The 17,707-nt window shown below is 39.5% G+C and overlaps 1 long non-coding RNA gene across 1 annotated transcript; it reads left to right on the top strand.

Annotated features, from left to right (window-relative positions):
• Nucleotides 1-11,624: 11,624 nt before the first annotated feature.
• Nucleotides 11,625-17,403, top strand: LOC143290995 (uncharacterized). The gene is made up of 4 exons (XR_013056463.1): nucleotides 11,625-11,736; nucleotides 13,736-13,817; nucleotides 16,712-16,760; nucleotides 17,351-17,403. It is a non-coding gene; the product is annotated as an uncharacterized LOC143290995 (long non-coding RNA).
• Nucleotides 17,404-17,707: the final 304 nt, after the last annotated feature.

The raw sequence follows: 17,707 nt of genomic DNA, 5'->3' as shown, positions 1-17,707 counted from the left end.
TTGTAGCCGGTTGGGCAGGGTTCTCTCACCACGTCAGCACCAGTTTTCTTCAAGGCTTTATTGAGGACAAGACGGGGAACATATCGGTACTCGGGTAAAGGGAACAGGAGAGCGGGGGGTTAAAGGGCAAGGGACTGTCCTCGTGAAAGGAGGGAAATAAATAATTAAGTAAACGATAACCCTGTGGACAAGTCCTCGTAAGCAAGCGTACAGTAATGTCTATCTACGTTCATTCACTCACTCCAAACATCACATTACCAAATATTTCACATGAATCTACGATTGTTACAAACGTGTGATAAGACTAAACTATCCCATTAATTGAAATGAGCGATTGGTTCCCAATTCGAAATTGTCTAATTTCTTAAAGATATTTATATAAATCCTAGAAACTTCAAAACGTAAGTTGAGGTTACATTTCAGTTAAGATTAACTCGGTTATTCGAAATAATTGCAAATCCGTTCAAAATGCATAACATCTAAACTCAAAGTAAACTGATAGAATAATATTAATAAGGAAATACAAATAGCATTTACATTTTGCTATCAATTTCTCAATGCTAGAAATGCTTACTGTAAAGTATGATATATTTCATTCACCCTATCAGGTTGACAGAGGTCCGCACACACACTGCTGTTGCCTGTTCTCTTTTAAAGCTAACTGAGAACTGATGATATTATTGGTTCTACAAGGGAAGGGTAGGAGAACTCACTTCGCAAAAACATATCAAGATGCAGCATATCCACCCCACATGAATATTATTTTGCACGTGAAGTAATGATGCTAAAGCTAACACGGGTCATGAACGTGCACTCTCTCTCTCTCTCTCTCTCTCTCTCTCTCTCTCTGCGGGGCAAAGAGAACAATTTCACCCTGTTACATCCTCCCCTGACCAATGAAATGACGTCCCGTCATTTACTTACAAATGCGCTTGACCAGTAATTATTTGAATCTTAAGATATAGATTAAAACGTATTGTTTCAAAAATTCCGTTTTTGACAGTTATTAAATAAATCACAGTTCGAAACTTTTCAAATCAATGCAAACAAAAACTATGCAGCCTAAACACAAACTGTACAGCCTAGACTAGCGATATCAGTTTCTCAAGAATGATCTTTTTGGAAGATTTTCCTTCTGTCTCTTTCATCAGCTGTTTGAGAAATGTTAATTTCCGTTCAGTAACTGTCCATCCAGAAACTCCCAAGCCTGCCGTGTCTTGTTGTGACAAGATGTAGTCCCCAGATGTCATCCAGTGTGGGGGCCGTCTGTGACGAGATGACCGTCTCAGGGGCGGAGCAGTGCTTTCCTCTTCAACAGCATCCACAACACCATCTCTGCTTCCTTCCTTATCGCCGCTTCGTCCTGAACCCGAGACACCTTCCTCCTGAAGGCCACAGTCGTCACCGTGTTGTCTGAGGTCTTGGACTTCCTGCGGTATGCCACCTCCTCCCAGCTCGGAAGAATCAACTCTTGGTAACTCAGGAGTTGAACGCGCATCCTTGCGCTGCTGAATGCAGACTTCAAACTCCAGATCCTCTTCACTGTCAGTATCTACTGTCGTTGTAGATACATGCGGAGTTGTGTTCTCTAGGTGGCTGAAATGTTGTGTCTCTGTCTGGTCCTTCTGATCAGTTTCTCTCTCTCTCTCCGCGGGGCAAAGAGAACAATTTCACCATGTTACACTTTTATTGTGGCTGAGAAATTCTTTTGTACAATACATGCGAGCGTAACTCTGTTTTCTCGCTCGCCCGCTCGACAAGATGGCATCTCCGTCAATTTCAGCACGTACTGTGACTCAAAGTCGAATGCGAACTGATTCTACAGTGGATAAACACTGTGCATACACCATTGCCCATTCAATTGCTACAATCAGGCAGTGTCTGTGGTTATGAAAGATCACATTTGTAAAATTTCTGTTATATGAGAAAAACTCAACCCCTTTATGTCAGTTGTGAAAAACATGGATTAAAAAAAAAACCCACATAAATCAGACAATAATATAGTGAGTGCTTTGAAACTTTGCCAAATATTGGTCCATTCTATTCTTAGTATCAACACAAAATTTCACAGCTGTATGTACGGGGTAATTCTGGGCAAGAAGCCCAGTCAGGGTCAAAAGCCCACCCCCAAAATATCGGAGATCATGGCACACAGCGAGCCAGTGACACTTTTACCGTTTCCGCTTGACTGAGCAGAGAAAACACACCTCAACACGGAGGCCACTCAGAAGTCAGCTATTTTTTCCACATGCATTTGATTTTATTCACCATGATTTCTGTAAAACCATGCTGATGAATTTTTTTTACGCCAGTGTCTGTTCTTCATTCAAAGCAATATCGATAATAATATTGTTCTGTGAAAAGATTGTGTCAACTGTTGAATCGTAGCGTTGAAACTGATTTATTTCCTTTGCCTATTTCCTAGAAATTCTGTCATCTAAAAGTTTTCAAACTGGGGCAAAACGCCTACAAGGTTTTTGGTCAAAACGCACGCCTACCTTTTGCCCCTTCACTGGGTGTTAGGCCCCCTGTGATTTGGAAAAGACAGTGAAGCCTTTCATTGTGCTTCTTTCTGACTTCCTCAAGTGCTTTAATTTGCTTGATAGATTTAAAGCAGCATTGCTGTATTTGTGCATTCCTGCATACAAAATAAAAAATAAGAAATATTCAGTTTATACAGGCCCCATAAGACCCATGTGAATAAAGGGGTAGACTATAGCAACAATAAGGTTGTTATTTGACATTCAGCTACGCACTATACATACTTTTTTGTTTTTTTGTTTTGTTTTTGCTAGAGGTAACCTTGCAGTTGCGCATTGACGATCTTCGGTCGAAGACATGTGTCATATGTGTGTGTGTGTGTGTGTGTGTGTGTGTGTGTGTGTGTGTGTGTGTGTGTGCGCGCGTGTGTGTGTCTATATATATATATATATATATGTGTGTGTGTGTGTGTGTGTGTGTGTGTGTGTGTGTGACTTTGTGCCTGACACCACCACCCAATCACGTGACTGAGGCGGGTCTGTATCCGCAAGGTCTCTCAACTTAAATCTCCATATATGGCCATATGCATATCGATCAGGGGTGTTCGTCAAAAGCCCCAGCTCGACACAGGTCCCGGCCAGACATTCTCACTTGAGCTGTCCTGACGTCTACCAGTATTGCACCATTCGCAGTTCCCCGAATCTGTGCAGGTGAGCTTGTTAATTCTTGTATCTTGCTTTCTTTTTAAACCACCGACAAGAAAATTGGTTATGTAAGTCCACGGGTTTGTTGTTCTCTCATCAGAATTAAACAGAACGTAGACAATTTTATGGAAATGTCATTAAACTTGTTAGCACGGATCATTTGCTGAGATTTGGGTGGTGATCTGGATTGGTGCCTTGGAAATTCTTCAGTATTCTTTTTTTTTTCTTTTTTCTTTTTTTTTGGTGGTGGTGGGGGGGGGGGGGGCAGATCATTCATTAGAATGTTGAAGAACATTGGAGCAATTTCAGAGCCCTGAGGAATACCAGTCTGCAATGTTCGTGTAGATGAATACGTATTCCCTATTTTAGTCTGAATGTTTCTGTTTTCTAAGAAGTAACACAGACTTTGGCCATAGTTATCAGTTGGTGAACTCATTCGAGTTTGTGGGCGATCCCTTTTTAACCGAACGATAAAAGGCAGAGACACAACTACGCGAAGATAGTAAAATGCAAGCGTCCGCTGATTCTGCCTGTTTTTTCGTCAAGCACACAACTTTCACCAAAAACTGACACAAGAGAAACGACACAAGAGAAACGGAGCTTCACGAGGCATGTTCTGTTTGTTGCAGATCGGTCGCCGGTGTTCGGGCTGTGCCAGCTTCTACAGAAAGCCTTCGTCCAAACTTCATAAGCGTACAATGGCAGAGACGCCAGAAGTAGGTGCACAGATTGTCGCCACGGGTACTGCTGTGGCATGTTCAGTGACAGTAAAAGGAGGTGTAGTGTTAGGTGCTTGTGCCACTGGCGTCTTTGCGGTTCTCATCGTTGCCGGTGCTATCATATATTTTTTCAAGAAATAGAAATGCGCCAAGCATGATCGTCAGATGGCTTTAACAACAGCCCAACGCCCTGTCCGAAATGTACCTGTAGATCAGCCACGTCATTCATCAAGGATTGACTCAGCTCTTGTTTGAGCAGTACAAGGAAACTGATATTAGAAGTAACTGAAAGACACATGAGTTTCATAATGACCACGAGAATTCGTCTGAATTTGGAAACTTTCTGATGGATCTCTCTCTCTCTTTCTCTCTTTCCCTCCCTCTCTCCCGTCTCTCTAATTCGTCATTGTTTTCTTTATCTCTCTCTTTCACCCTCACTCCAATTCATCATTATTTCATCAAATGTTTGTTGTAAGGCTGCAAATTGGTGCATGGGCGTTTTGCACCACTCCCTCCTTTTCCCTCCTCTCTCTCTTTCTCTCTTTCGCTTTCTGTCTGTCTCTCTCCCTCCTCCCTCCACCCCTCTCCCTCTCTCTTTCTGTGTCTGTTCCTCGTTTTCCATCCTACTCCATCCATACAGCTGGAGTGAAACCGTAATGTTTCTATTTCGATTTTGCTTTCTCTCTGTGTGTGTCTGTCTGTCTCTGTCTCTCCCTCACCCCCCCCCCCCCCCGCCCCCCCCACACACACACTCACTCTGTCTGTCTGTCTGTCTCCCTCCCCCCCCTCCCTCCCCCCACTCTCTCTGTCTGTCTGTCTGTCTCTCACCATCCAAACAATGAAAGTAAAATCGCAATAAAGATATACTTTCTGTGTGTGTGCTTCATTTCACGAAAGTTTTAAACAGGTTACAGTACTGATAACGATTATATTTTGATCTGTACGGACAGGGACTTGTGTCATCACAGTTCATGTTGTTTGTTGCCATGACGACCGAAAATGTGTTTGGACATCAAAGTGTAACTATTATTACACTCTGTATCTTTCAGTCGTCTGTAGTAAAACAGTTATGATTTTGAACTTTTTGCTTTTTGTGCGTTTTTCTATTTTAGGTTCTAGTTTTATGCATACATCTGGTGCGCTTTCAAGGTCTAATCAGTACCTTTAATTTTTTTTTAAAGTTTAGGCGGCAAGTCCGCATGTTTTTTTGTTTTTGTTTTGTTTGTTTGTTGTTGTTTTTTTAAAGCGAATACGGATCAAGATATTATATGCTTTTTGTTTTCTTTTCGTTTTTCACTCAGTAAAAAGATATTCGATTTTCATGCCCTCCTATCCCCCCCCCCCCCCCCCCGCACCTTCACCCCCCACCCCACCCCCTCTCCCTCCCCCCTTCTCTCCTCGCTCTCTTTCTCTCGCTCTTTTTTGCTTTCTCTGTCTGTCTCTCCCTCCCTCCCTCCACCCCTCTCCCTCTCTCTGTATATTCCTCTTCTTCCATCCTACTCCATCCACACAGTGGGAATGAAACAGTAATGTTTCTATTTCGATTTTGCTTTCTCTCTGTGTGTGTCTGTCTGTCTCTCCCTCTGTCTCTCTCTGTGTCTGTCTGTCTCTCTCTCTCACCATCCAAACAATGAAAGTAAAATCGAAAATGGACTTGGACATCAGTGTGTAACTATTACAGCACTCTGTATCTTTCGTCTATAATAAAACAGCATGATTTTGAACTTTTTGCTTTTTGTGCGTTTTATCACGCTCGCGCATGTGTGTGTGTGAGTTTGTGTGTGTGTGTGTGTGTGTGTGTGTGTGTGTGTGTGTGTGTGTGTGTGATGCACCTTTCGATTATAATAATATTTTCTTGTAAAGTACACAAACTTCTATATTATGTGACTGCAGAAGACATAATTATAGATTTAAGATTTTTTTTTTTTTTTAAAAGAAAAGAAAAAAAAATCCCATGGGGGCACATGGAAAAAACAAAATGATCAAAAAGCAAACAATACATGGCTAGAATGTGTGTGGCAATAGTTACACAGAACATGACGGACTTGTAATTAAGTGAATGAAATAATGCTTAGATTAGGCCTATTATCTGAACACAGAGCATCTGACTTCACGTAACGCAAATTGCACAAACAGTAACTACCCTAGAGTGTATAGTGGAATGGTAATATTACAAAAATGTTGCAAGATAATTTTGATGAATTTAGACAGTTTCAATAAAGATGATTTTTATTTATTTATTTATTTTTTTTTTTTTTGCATTATTTTTTTTGTCATAAACAATTGCGAGAACTTCAAAGCGTTCGAGTTTCAACAAATGCTTTCTATGATGGATGAAAAAAAAAAAAAAAGATCATCGAAATACATAATGGAACGCATCACCAAGATCATTCAAATCACATGTAGTACACAAGTCTTTCATTTCTTTCAGTACCATGAATGTTCCACACCTTTCAGTGTCATGAACAACGCCCCTTCCCTGCCCCATCCCTTGCCCTGTGCACCCCCCTCCTCCCACACAAAGACTGACAGTCATTGTTCCCAGAAAGGTGTGTGGCTTCCCTCCCCAGAAATGAACCTGACACCGATTGTCGCCGTGTCAGTGGAAAGCCAAGATCGACGGTGTTCACATCTGAGTAGTTCTGTGGGTCATAAGACCGCAGGACAAGCAACGACAAACGGGTTCGCGCGCGCGCGCGCACACACACACACACACACACACACACGCAGACATGTCAATGCATATGCTTTGGTAACCTGACATCAGCATATAATTTTTGACTGTAGCTTGATGAAGCCTTATGTACACGAAAGTGTGTCTTCACAAGTGACTGAGAACGTTAATGTTTTTGACTTTTTGCATTCATTATCAGTTGTTTTGCTTGTCAGTTTAACAATTTCTCTTTTAAGTAATTTCCTGTAATTGTAATTAGATTTTTTTTTTTTTCAAATTTCACCCTCATTTCACCCTCATTTGCCCAGTTTCCCACAAACCTCCATTCGTTCACATCTCCCACCCCTTCTAACCGATAATACTCAAATGTATTCATGAATACTTTAACAAAATGTTTTAAATCACCGATATGTGTGACGGGACATTAAACAAAATTCCCCCTCCTCTTCCACACACACACACACACAAACACGCACATAAGCCTACATGTTTGTCTCTGTTACCCAATAGACTGTGGGTAAAACCATTCAACGAGCACAGTCGCTAACTGAGCCTTTCCCCTCTCCCCGCCCCTAACCCACCCCCCACCCCCCTCCACTGTTTCCTCTGTACAGACTTTTCTATATGCTTTATCACTTCTGCCCTTCTCATTATTCTGTTCATGTCAGGCCGACCTGTTCAACTGCGTCATGGAAGGCCAAGGCCGTTGTTTACGAATAAGCGGTTTTCTGGACAGGAACTCGGGTGAATTGCGCAGCAACAAACGAACTCGCCGGATCACTGACACACACACACACACACACACACATGAGCGCGCCATTGACACCTGAGTTACACCGTCACATTGTACAGGTGTTGAAGGTGGTTTGGGTGTTGGGGTAGAAGGAGAGGAAGGAAAGAAGGAAGGGGTAGGATAACAGGTAGAGGATAGGTGCACAATCCACTCTCTCCACGTTACACAGCAGGCTCTTTTAGTAAGATGAATTGAGGTGGGTTTTTTTTTCTCTAACTTTAAACAGCACACCTGAAACACACACAATATCAAAACCCAGGTTAAATCAATACCAAATCATATGCTAGACATCATTGCATTGATGAAACAGAAACATATCATTATGTTGTCTGAACAAGTAAACAACTCCACAGATAACCTTTCTCCATTCTGACACACAATGTCCAGCTGTACACACTCTTCTCAAAGAGATCTATGTAAAAATGTAAAACAAGCTTCTGATTCAGCTTACCATCAACAATCAGTGGTATAATGTGCACCAAATATATATGACTGACAGATACTGTAACTCCCAGTGTTTAACTCCTGTCAAACCACCATACAATAATAACTGTTTCCATTAAGACTGAACAAATCTGTACTTTGTCTCTTCGAAGTATCTCACTGCAGTGGTAAAATTATTACATGGAAATCATATAGTTGCCAAGTAATTTGGCAAATAAATCGCAGCCTGTGTGCACCAACACAGGACTGCCTCTCAGTGGTCTCAAATCTTATTGTACACATACAGCTATGGGTTACCTCACTGGCATATAACATATGACTACAGCACATGGTAATCACAACTATCAACAAGTCACACATGTTCCCCATGTTGCATTATCACCCAGGTGCACATGCACACGGAAACACATGAACATACAGTTAGCCTGTAGATTTGTTCACCTTGAATATAACCATCACCACCTAACATACAAAACAGGTTGATGAAACCTCAGAATAACTCCAAGAGTAGCTAACCAAAACATTCTACACAGATACTACACACACACACATAATCTCTGTGTTTCTTTGTGACTAAATGCTTACATTGTTCCCACAGTATGTCAACAATTGACACACCACTGACATGTTACTGAACATTATCATTTATGTAAGCCAAGATGCACAACATGTAAACCCAAACATGATATCCAAGCATCAGACCATAATACCAACCTGTAGCTTAACAGGAAAGGAGAGGGGCCGGGTGTGGGGAGTGTGTGTGTGTGTGTGTGTGTGTGGGAGGGGGGGGGGTGCGGGGGGTCGGGGGGGGGGGGTCGGGAGAGAGGAGGTACCCAAATACCCCAAACCAGTACTCCAATTAGTCAAGTATTGGCTACATTGTGTATTTTAACCACTTTTCCTTCAGTCACTAGACTCAAATACAATTAAGCCACACACGCGCTGGCTACGCTCTCTCACAAGTCATGGTATCTGCATCAACACATTCCAGCTACATTAACTGTGCAATACCACATCAGCCAAAAGTGTCTTAATGTTCTTGTGATACAACATCACAGTTCTACTAACTCCAAACTGTTTCCAAAAACCAGAAAGTAAATTGCCAACAAAGCAGAATGCAAGTATAAGCATTACTCGCAGCCCACAACGATTCAAAGTTCGCTTTATATTCATGTAGCAGAACATAATCCCACTGAGCCAGTGTACACCAACCCGGGTGAGAAAAGACTGCTACACTACCCGGCCTGGATTCTTGCCAGTTACTTGGCCAACAGCCCGGACAAGTCATTGGGGAAAAAAACAGACACAAAAAACAACAACAAACAAACAAACTAACAAAACCAAACAAAAAAGAAAAAAAAAAGAAAAGAAAAAAAGTCGACTCAGTTCTGACTGCACACGAAAACAAAACAACAACAACCAGCTTATCTCGTGTGTGTGTGTGTGTGTGTGTGTGTGTGTGTGTGTGTGTGTGTGTGTGTGTGTGTGGTATGTGTGTGTGTGTGTGTGTGTGTGTGTGTGTGTGTGTGTGTGTGTGTGTGTGTGTGTGTGACATATAATCATAACTAAGAATGGTGATTGATATAAAATTAAATTTACACTGCAGCATGTAATTCAGGGAGAAAGGGGGGGGGGGGGAGGTGGGGAGGGAAGAGGGAGAGTGAGGGAGAGACAAACACTGAGACAGACAGAGACAGGTCAGGATACGGAGAGAGGGAGGCAGAGAGAAATAGAGTGAGATTGAACTGGAGAGAGAGAGACAGAGAGAGATAGGAGACAAGACAAGACAAATTTCTTTATTTTCCATAATAATAGATAAGCGCTGGCGTGTTTTTTTTTTGTTTTGTTTTTTTTTTTTTTCAGCCAGTCCTCGCCCTGAAACAGGGTCCACACAACACAATACTACACATTATAGTATAAGTCGTAGCATGCACAACTGACACTATAATACATAAAGTCATAAGCATGCTCTACACCATACTACATAAAGACATAAGCATGGTAATACTAAGACATGAGAATATAGTGCAACCGTTTCTTCACAGGAAAATATTCATAGAATGAGTAAAACATGGATCAATATTAACCACGTCGTGCAAGACATGGCAAGAGAGAAAGCGAAAGAGACCAGGGGCGTTCACTCTAACTTCAATGTTGACGCCAGCGCAATAATGGTTGCCAGCGTGAGTGTGTGTTGTCAATGTATTCGTCAATCAGAGTTTCTCCCAGTTAACTCAAGTTTACATTGCCACCGAAGACTCTAGGTTTTGCTGTATTGCAACATTATCTCGAAAATACATTTGAACCGTAAAGTTTCTGCGAACAGTTGTTGAATCGGTTGCACAGTTGTCGTCACTGTCAGACTATACATCGTCATCAATGATTCAATCATGTTAACGTAATGTTATTGATTTTGTGTCCACGTTGAGCGTCTGCTCTAGACGTGTCTTTTAAACAGCAGCCGCCAAAGTATGGGTTTTTACACAACTAGTGAGTGTGTGTGATGGGAGAGTGGAGAGAATTGGGGTGGGTAGATGGATGGTGGTGGTGTGGTTCGAAAGGGAGAATGACCAGATTTTTACCCCTTTTACCTTTTCTATCCAAAATTTTATTTCACAATTTTTACAAAATCTGTAGCTTGCAGATTACAATCATGTTCCTTTTTACATGTATGTATTTTAAGTGAAAATTGCTGTCATCTCAGCCGTTTAATCATGTGTGTGTCAGTGCATGTGTGTTAGTGTGAGTATTGGACTTGAAGTGTAACAGTTGTTGTATTGATAGTATGTTACATTGTGAGTTTTATGCATTGTGTTTTTTTTTGTTTTTTTAAAAAATAATATCAGTGATCCTGTTTTATGTTTCTACTACTTTTTATATGCTTTCTTGTTTCACTTTAGGTACTGGATTGTAAAGCGCTTAGAGCTTGCTTATGCTTGTATTATAGCGCTATATAAAAATAAGATATTATTATCATTATTATTATCATTATATAAGCTGCGTCCACTGAATTTGGGTATTCCTGAGACTTGATAATAGGAATGCGGCATTATGATATATATATATATATATATATATATATATATATATATATATATATATATATATATATATATATATATATGTATCAGTCTGCCTATATCTGTCTGATGTATCAGTCTATCTGTATGTCTATCTGAGTGTCTGTGCACTTTTATTTGTCTTTCATCTTCAATACTTGGAAGATATGACAACTGAGATTAGTTTTTTCTTTCCATTTTTTTCTGGAAATTTTCTCGGCATACAGTTTAGCAAAATATGTCTGCATTGAAACTATGAAAGGGTTATTCTGTTTTTAATTTCATGTACTTTATCACCTTTACCCACTTGTGCAGACTCCATCTCTCCATCTGCAACTGTAAAAGGGTTCATCAGTTTTGTTTTGTTTTAGTTTTTTTAAATTTTTTTATCTAATGTGCAGTATGTTCTGTCAGTTCTGCGCTTTACCTACCCAACAATTTTCCAAGGGTGAGTAGTTTGTTGTATTTACTTGTTGCTGTTGTTTGTTGTTCAGTGTGTGTGTGTGTGTGTGTGTGTGTGTGTGTGTGTGTGTTGCAATGTAATACAGTACAGTACAGTGCTGTAAAGTACAATACAATGCTGTGAAAAACAATACAGCACCATACAAGTCAAGGGAGAGCATTTTTTCCCTTCCCTTTTCTTGGTTCACACACACACACACACACACACACACACACACACACACACATATATATATATTATTTTAAGTTCAGTGTTGCCTGCATAACAGTACTCTGTGGTATGTTTTTGCTTTCAGATGGCAAACCCTGGTGGGTGCATGTGTACTGAAGTCTCCCATGGTGTCAGGGCACATGGACCCATTGCTGAAGGGGCGGACAGCCAGGTGTCAAGATTAGTCAGGTTTTGTTTGGCACTTTATTTTAAGTTTATATTTTGTTTGTATTTTGTATTTCTTTTTTATCACAACAGATTTCTCTGTGTGAAATTCGGGCTGCTCTCCCCAGGGAGAGCACGTCGCTATACTACAGCGCCACCCTTTTTTTTTTTGTATTTTTCCTGCGTGCAGTTTTATTTGTTTTTCCTATTGACGTGGATTTTTCTACAGAATTTTGCCAGGAACAACCCTTTTGTTGCCGTGGGTTCTTTCATGTGCGCTAAGTGCGTGCTGCACACGGGACCTCAGTTTGTCGTCTCATCCGAATGACTAGCGTCCAGACCACCACTCAAGGTCTAGTGGAGGGGGAGAAAATATCGGCGGCTGAGCCGTGATTTGAACCAGCACGCTCAGATTCTCTTGCTTCCTAGGCGGACGCGTTACCTCTAGGCCATCACTCCATTAACCCCTAGGCTGCCTATATGACGAGATAACTGGTCATGGCAAGCATGTATGCTTCACTGCCACAGTGACGAGATAACTCGTCATCGAAATATTCAGACTTTTCCCTGCTTTGCATTCATTCAGTTCGTTGACAAAAAAATGCTGGTAGCTTTAGCTTGGGGAATCTTTCTAGATCCTATTCATAGCTAGAAACACCATGAACATCATGAGGCAGTCCTTTATTTGAAAGGTTTGGTTGGGGTAACTGGCCGCAGTGTTTGCTTGGCTCCTCTCTTCGCTCGCTCAACAAAATATCGGACTGACGCCGTGCTCAAGACATGCGATTGTGGTGAACTAAATCAACCAAGATCACTTTCTTTAGCTGTTGCTTAGAAAGAATTGAAGCATAAATTCGAAGGAGAAGACAGTGATGAACATTTATAGGACGATTTGATAGAAAATAAAGGGAGCAATCAAGAGAGTGGCCAAGATTCGATTATCAGTGAGTGATGCTGTCTGTACAGTCATAGCAGGTGACAGACTGACCAAATTATTAGCAGGACACAGTGTGAGCGATTTTCTTGACACTCAGCCAACGCGGTCTGATGAGAACTGGATAAAGTGACCGTGTGAGAGGGGTGAAGAGGAGGGGGGGGGGGTGGACACTGAGGGGGCGTGGCCTCACATCCATATTATCACTTGGAGAAGTCACAGTGCATTGTGTATCTATCTCTTTTTCAATTTTTTTTTTTATTGTGGTTGTTCTAGTATGATTTTGTGTGTGTGCAGATATCCATTTGTCCAGAAAATATGATATTTTAGTGCAAATTACCTGACTAATGTACAGTTTCAGTTCATATTCAGTGTTCAAAAGTCCTCAAAGGTGAACAGTAGCAATTTATATTCAAAGGTAAATGGTAGCTGTATACATTCAAAAAGTATTCAGAGGTAAACAATTGCATTTCATATTCACAGGTGTTCAGAGGTAAGCAGTTGCAGTTTGTATTCAAAGGTGTTCGAAGGTAAACCGTTACAGTTTATTTCAAACATATTCAAAGGTAAACAGTCACAGTTTAAAATCAAAGGTGTTCAAAAGTAAACTGTTGCAGTTTATATTCAAAGGTAAACAGTTGCAGTTTATTTTCAAAGGTGTTCAAAAGTAAGCAGTTGCAGTTTACATTCAAAGGAAAACAGTTGCAGTTTATCTTCAAAGGTAAACAGTTGCAGTTCATATTCAAAGGCAAATGGCTACAGTTTTATCTTCAAAGGCAAATGGCTACAGTTCATGTTCAAATATATTCAAAGGTAAACAGTTGCAATAAACATTCAGAGTAAACAGTTGTAGTTTATATTGATATGTATGTTGTATGCAGTGTGTATGCATATATATATATATATATATATATATATATATATATATATATATATATATATATATGTGTGTGTGTGTGTGTGTGTGTGTGTGTACAAGGAGAGAGAGGGTGAGAGAGATCGAAAGAGAGAAAGAGAAAGAGTGAGAGAGAGATGTCACATGAGTTTTTATAGATACGTATATATACCCTTCTCTTCTGCTGGTTGCAGACGCAGCCTCGCTCCCTGGGTGCCGGGCATGATACTGTTCCTAGTGTCCCTCTGCTTGGGGTCCCGGGCCCTCACCAACCTGGTAAGTTCAGGGACTGGGGTTCGAAGTCTGCTTACAGTGTTACGTGATGTGTAATGTAATGTGTACATGTATGGGTTTGTTTCCCCCCCCCCCCCCCCCCCCCCCTTGCAATGAAGGTTATATTTTCTCATCAACATCATCACCATGATAATTTTCCTGTGACAAGTTGCATATTACTCAAGCATGGTAATAATTAGCAAGGGTATTTTCACACACACACACACACACACAGAAGGAAAAAAACAACAACAAAAATCCTCTTACAATGTGACACCTTGATTCCCAGCTAGCTGCACACATTTGACAGTCAGATAACATAGTTCACAGGAGACATCATAGAGCTACATCTGCCCCATTGCGTGAATGTTTTCTGATAATAGTAAACAGAATTCTTCTTTTAACTAATTAATTGTGTCAAGTTATCATGAAACAACAATAGTGCAAATACATATCATTTGTTGGGCACTGCTTCTTTTTGCTTAATAAAAAAAAAGTATCCAAAAAGAAAAAGGAAATGGTGTCAGGGGTTTTCAGTGAACAGGTTTTTGTAATAACACCAGTTGGCAGAGAATTCATTTAGTCTAAAATTTATACTTGCTATGTGCTTTTCTATTTTGTATCTATAGGTAAGTATTGTTCTAAATCTATTCAAGTCAGGCTGACTGTTATCCCGTTTACCCTTATAAATGTAGGATGTAGCTACCAGAATAATAAAATCAAATACCACATCAGTTTTGATGTTCCCACTGCATCCAAACAAAACCAGGTTTTCAGTTAATCTCAGATTTGATGTTAATTCACAAGTTTCATTAAACATAGTCTGAATACGTTGAATATGTTTCCTAAAACACTGTGTAACTTGGCATTTCCAAAAGATGTCACGAATACTGTCTTTTTCATTATTACAAAAATTATAGTTATTGTCATTCATTATTCCCATTTCTTTAAGGACTACATTTGTTGCCAAAATCCTATGGATTATTCTAATCTGAAGCCATTTTAAATTGATATCTTTGTTTTGTTTTAAGGAAACTTTCTTTCCATTTGATTTTTTTTTAACATTTTTTATTCAGACAAAGGTTTACAGATCCAGAATTTATATGTTTTGTGCATTAGAAAGTATAGGGTAAGCATATAATTAAGTTCTAAGTACTGACAAATCTATAACAGTAAAACAATATATGTTCAATGGCAAAATTCCATGGTAGCATTGTATAGCTTAATCTTGTATCAAACAGTTATAAAGTGCCCATTTTTCTACAAACTTGTTATATTCCATAGTTATGTTGAAGGCATACTTGTCTACTTCATATGTCTGTTTGAGGTCTTTTTTGAACATTTGTAATGTTGGTTTTACTTTGTTGATTCTACATTTGTATACATAGAATTTAGCTACCAATAAAATATATGAGAAACATTCATCAGTTTTCATTTTGTTATGTCCAGAAAGCACCAGTGTGTCATTCAGGTTAAGTCTATCACAATGTAAACACTTTTCTTTTAAATATCTCCCAAACTCCTTCCAAAAATGTTGTACATGGTTACATTCCCATAAATATAATGCTGAATTGTATCTCTTTCTTCCTTACAAAAATTACACATGTTATGTGGGAGTATTCCCATCTTCATCAAAACCGAATTTGTCACAAGAATATGATAATTAATTTTCATCTGGAACCATTTTAACCTTATTTCACCATATGTTTTTTCCAGTCAAGCTTGTTTTCAAAAATCAAGTCCCAATTTTTACAGGCATTTGGCTTTTCTGGTTTTCCAATTATTATTTCGTAGAAACATTTCGTTCCTCTTGGGGCCTTTATCATTGCAGTGTATGCTTTATTAAAGCTGATTCCATTGTGATCATTGTTTTCAAATGTTATGTTCTTTTCTCTTAAAAAACTTTTAACTGAATTAACACAACCGGAGTATTCTAACATTGGGACTCGATTTTCAATTTTATCTTGGAATTCTTGAATATCGAAAAAACGTCCATTCCCTTTCACAGTGCCTTTCACATAATAAACATCTTTTCTGACCCAGTCTTCAAAATACAAGATTTTACCATCAATCTTGAATTTGTTATTAAAAAACAAAGGTTCCATCAGGATATCTTGCTTAACATGTATATCAGTTTTGTCATAAAATTCTGTGTAGCTACGAAACACATCTTTCCAAAAGGGGTTTATTATACATCCTCCAACTGAAAGAACTATTGGGCCATATGCTTGTAACATTTCAACTTCTGGACATTCTTTTGATAATATAGTTTTCCATTTTGGACGATACGACATATTGTAGCATTTTTTCAGCCATGTGAGTTTTAAAGATTTTATGAATGATAGAATATGTGGAATATTTATACCCCCGTTTTGTACACTGTGCACTACCACTGATCTTTTAACTTTGTTCTTCTTTTTATCCCATACAAAATTAAAGCACATTTTTTTGCAATTCTTGAATACTGTTATCTGGTGGATTTGGAAGCATAATCCATAAGTAAATTAATTTTGACAAGATAATTGACTTAAGAACAGCTACTCTTCCTTTTTATCCACATGTTAAACAGTTTGTTTTTTGTTTTTTTGTTTCACTGAACTTATCAGTTATATTTAAATCTATTATATTACGCAGATTGTTAGTAAACCAGAGCCTTGGGATTTTAAACTGTGGAACAAGGGTTGTTCCTGGCAAAATTCTGCAGAAAAAATTCACTGGGATAAGAAAAAACAAATAAAACTGCACGCAGGAAAAAATACAAAAAATGGGTGGCGCTGTAGTGTAGCGACACGCTCTCCCTGGGGAGAGCAGCCTGAATTTCACACAGAGAAATCTGTTGTGATAAAAAGAAATACAAATACAAATAACTTTCTTTTTTTCCTTTTTTTTTTTTACAGTTCTCATCGGAAGGCTATTTCTGGATGTGTATCCATGTGCTCAGCAATGGTATGTGTTGAATCTCAGAATCTGAGGTTTTGTTGTGTGAGTGAGTGGAGCTTGTGTGGCTGTGTGGGTGGCGTCTTCGGTGTGTTTGTTTGTGGACTTGTGTCAGATGTGTGCCTAGTGTTTGGTCGTGCAGTGTGTGCCGGTGTGTGAACTCTGTGTGAGAGTGTGTGTGCGTTTGCGTGTGTGTGTGTGTGTGTGTGTGTGAATAATTATGTGTGTTTGTACGTTTGTATGTGTATGAACTGTGTGTGTGTGTAATTGTAAGAGAGGGGGAGAGGGTGGGTGTGTTTCAGTGGTACATGAGAGAGAGAACAGAAAGGGGAAAAAGCTTACACAAAATAGACATATTGACTGCTGTGGCAAGATAAAGAGATGGGTGGTGGGAATTTTTGACATTAAAAGGGGGGTAATTTGTTGTTGTTTTTAAACAGGATTTTTTTTTTTTTCACATTGAAAGCAATTATGCAAGTGAAAAAAAAGGTTACTTTTAGTTTTGTATGTTTGGTGGCTATCGTTGCTGCATTGTGTGTGTGTGTGTGTGTGTGTGTGTGTGTGTGTGTGTGGTTTTTTGTTTGTTTTCTGGTTTCCAGGGTTGTTCCGCGTCTACACCAATTTAATGAAGGGGAGGTTAAAACTGAGGTAAACCCGACTCCTGTTTAGCTGGCTTCTCTCCCTTCTCATGTTTAATCCTTTGACTGCTGCTGACAAACAAGTACTTTTCGTCAGAGAAGAGCTGTCCTCTGAATGTGTTAGTTAGCATTTGAGATTACAGGTCAAGGTGTCAGTAGTCACCATTCTTTATTTGCACTTATTCCTTTTGTGGTCTCATTACTTTCGGACAGCGGAATCAATACCATTTTCTTCTTCTTCTTCTGCGTTCACTCGTATGCACATGAGTGGGCTTTTATGTGTATGACCGTTTTTACCCTGCCATGTAGGCAGCCATA

Source organism: Babylonia areolata, chromosome 16, assembly GCF_041734735.1.
Source record: "Babylonia areolata isolate BAREFJ2019XMU chromosome 16, ASM4173473v1, whole genome shotgun sequence".
Taxonomy (NCBI): domain Eukaryota; kingdom Metazoa; phylum Mollusca; class Gastropoda; order Neogastropoda; family Buccinidae; genus Babylonia; species Babylonia areolata.
This window is presented reverse-complemented; position numbering and strand designations above follow the sequence as displayed.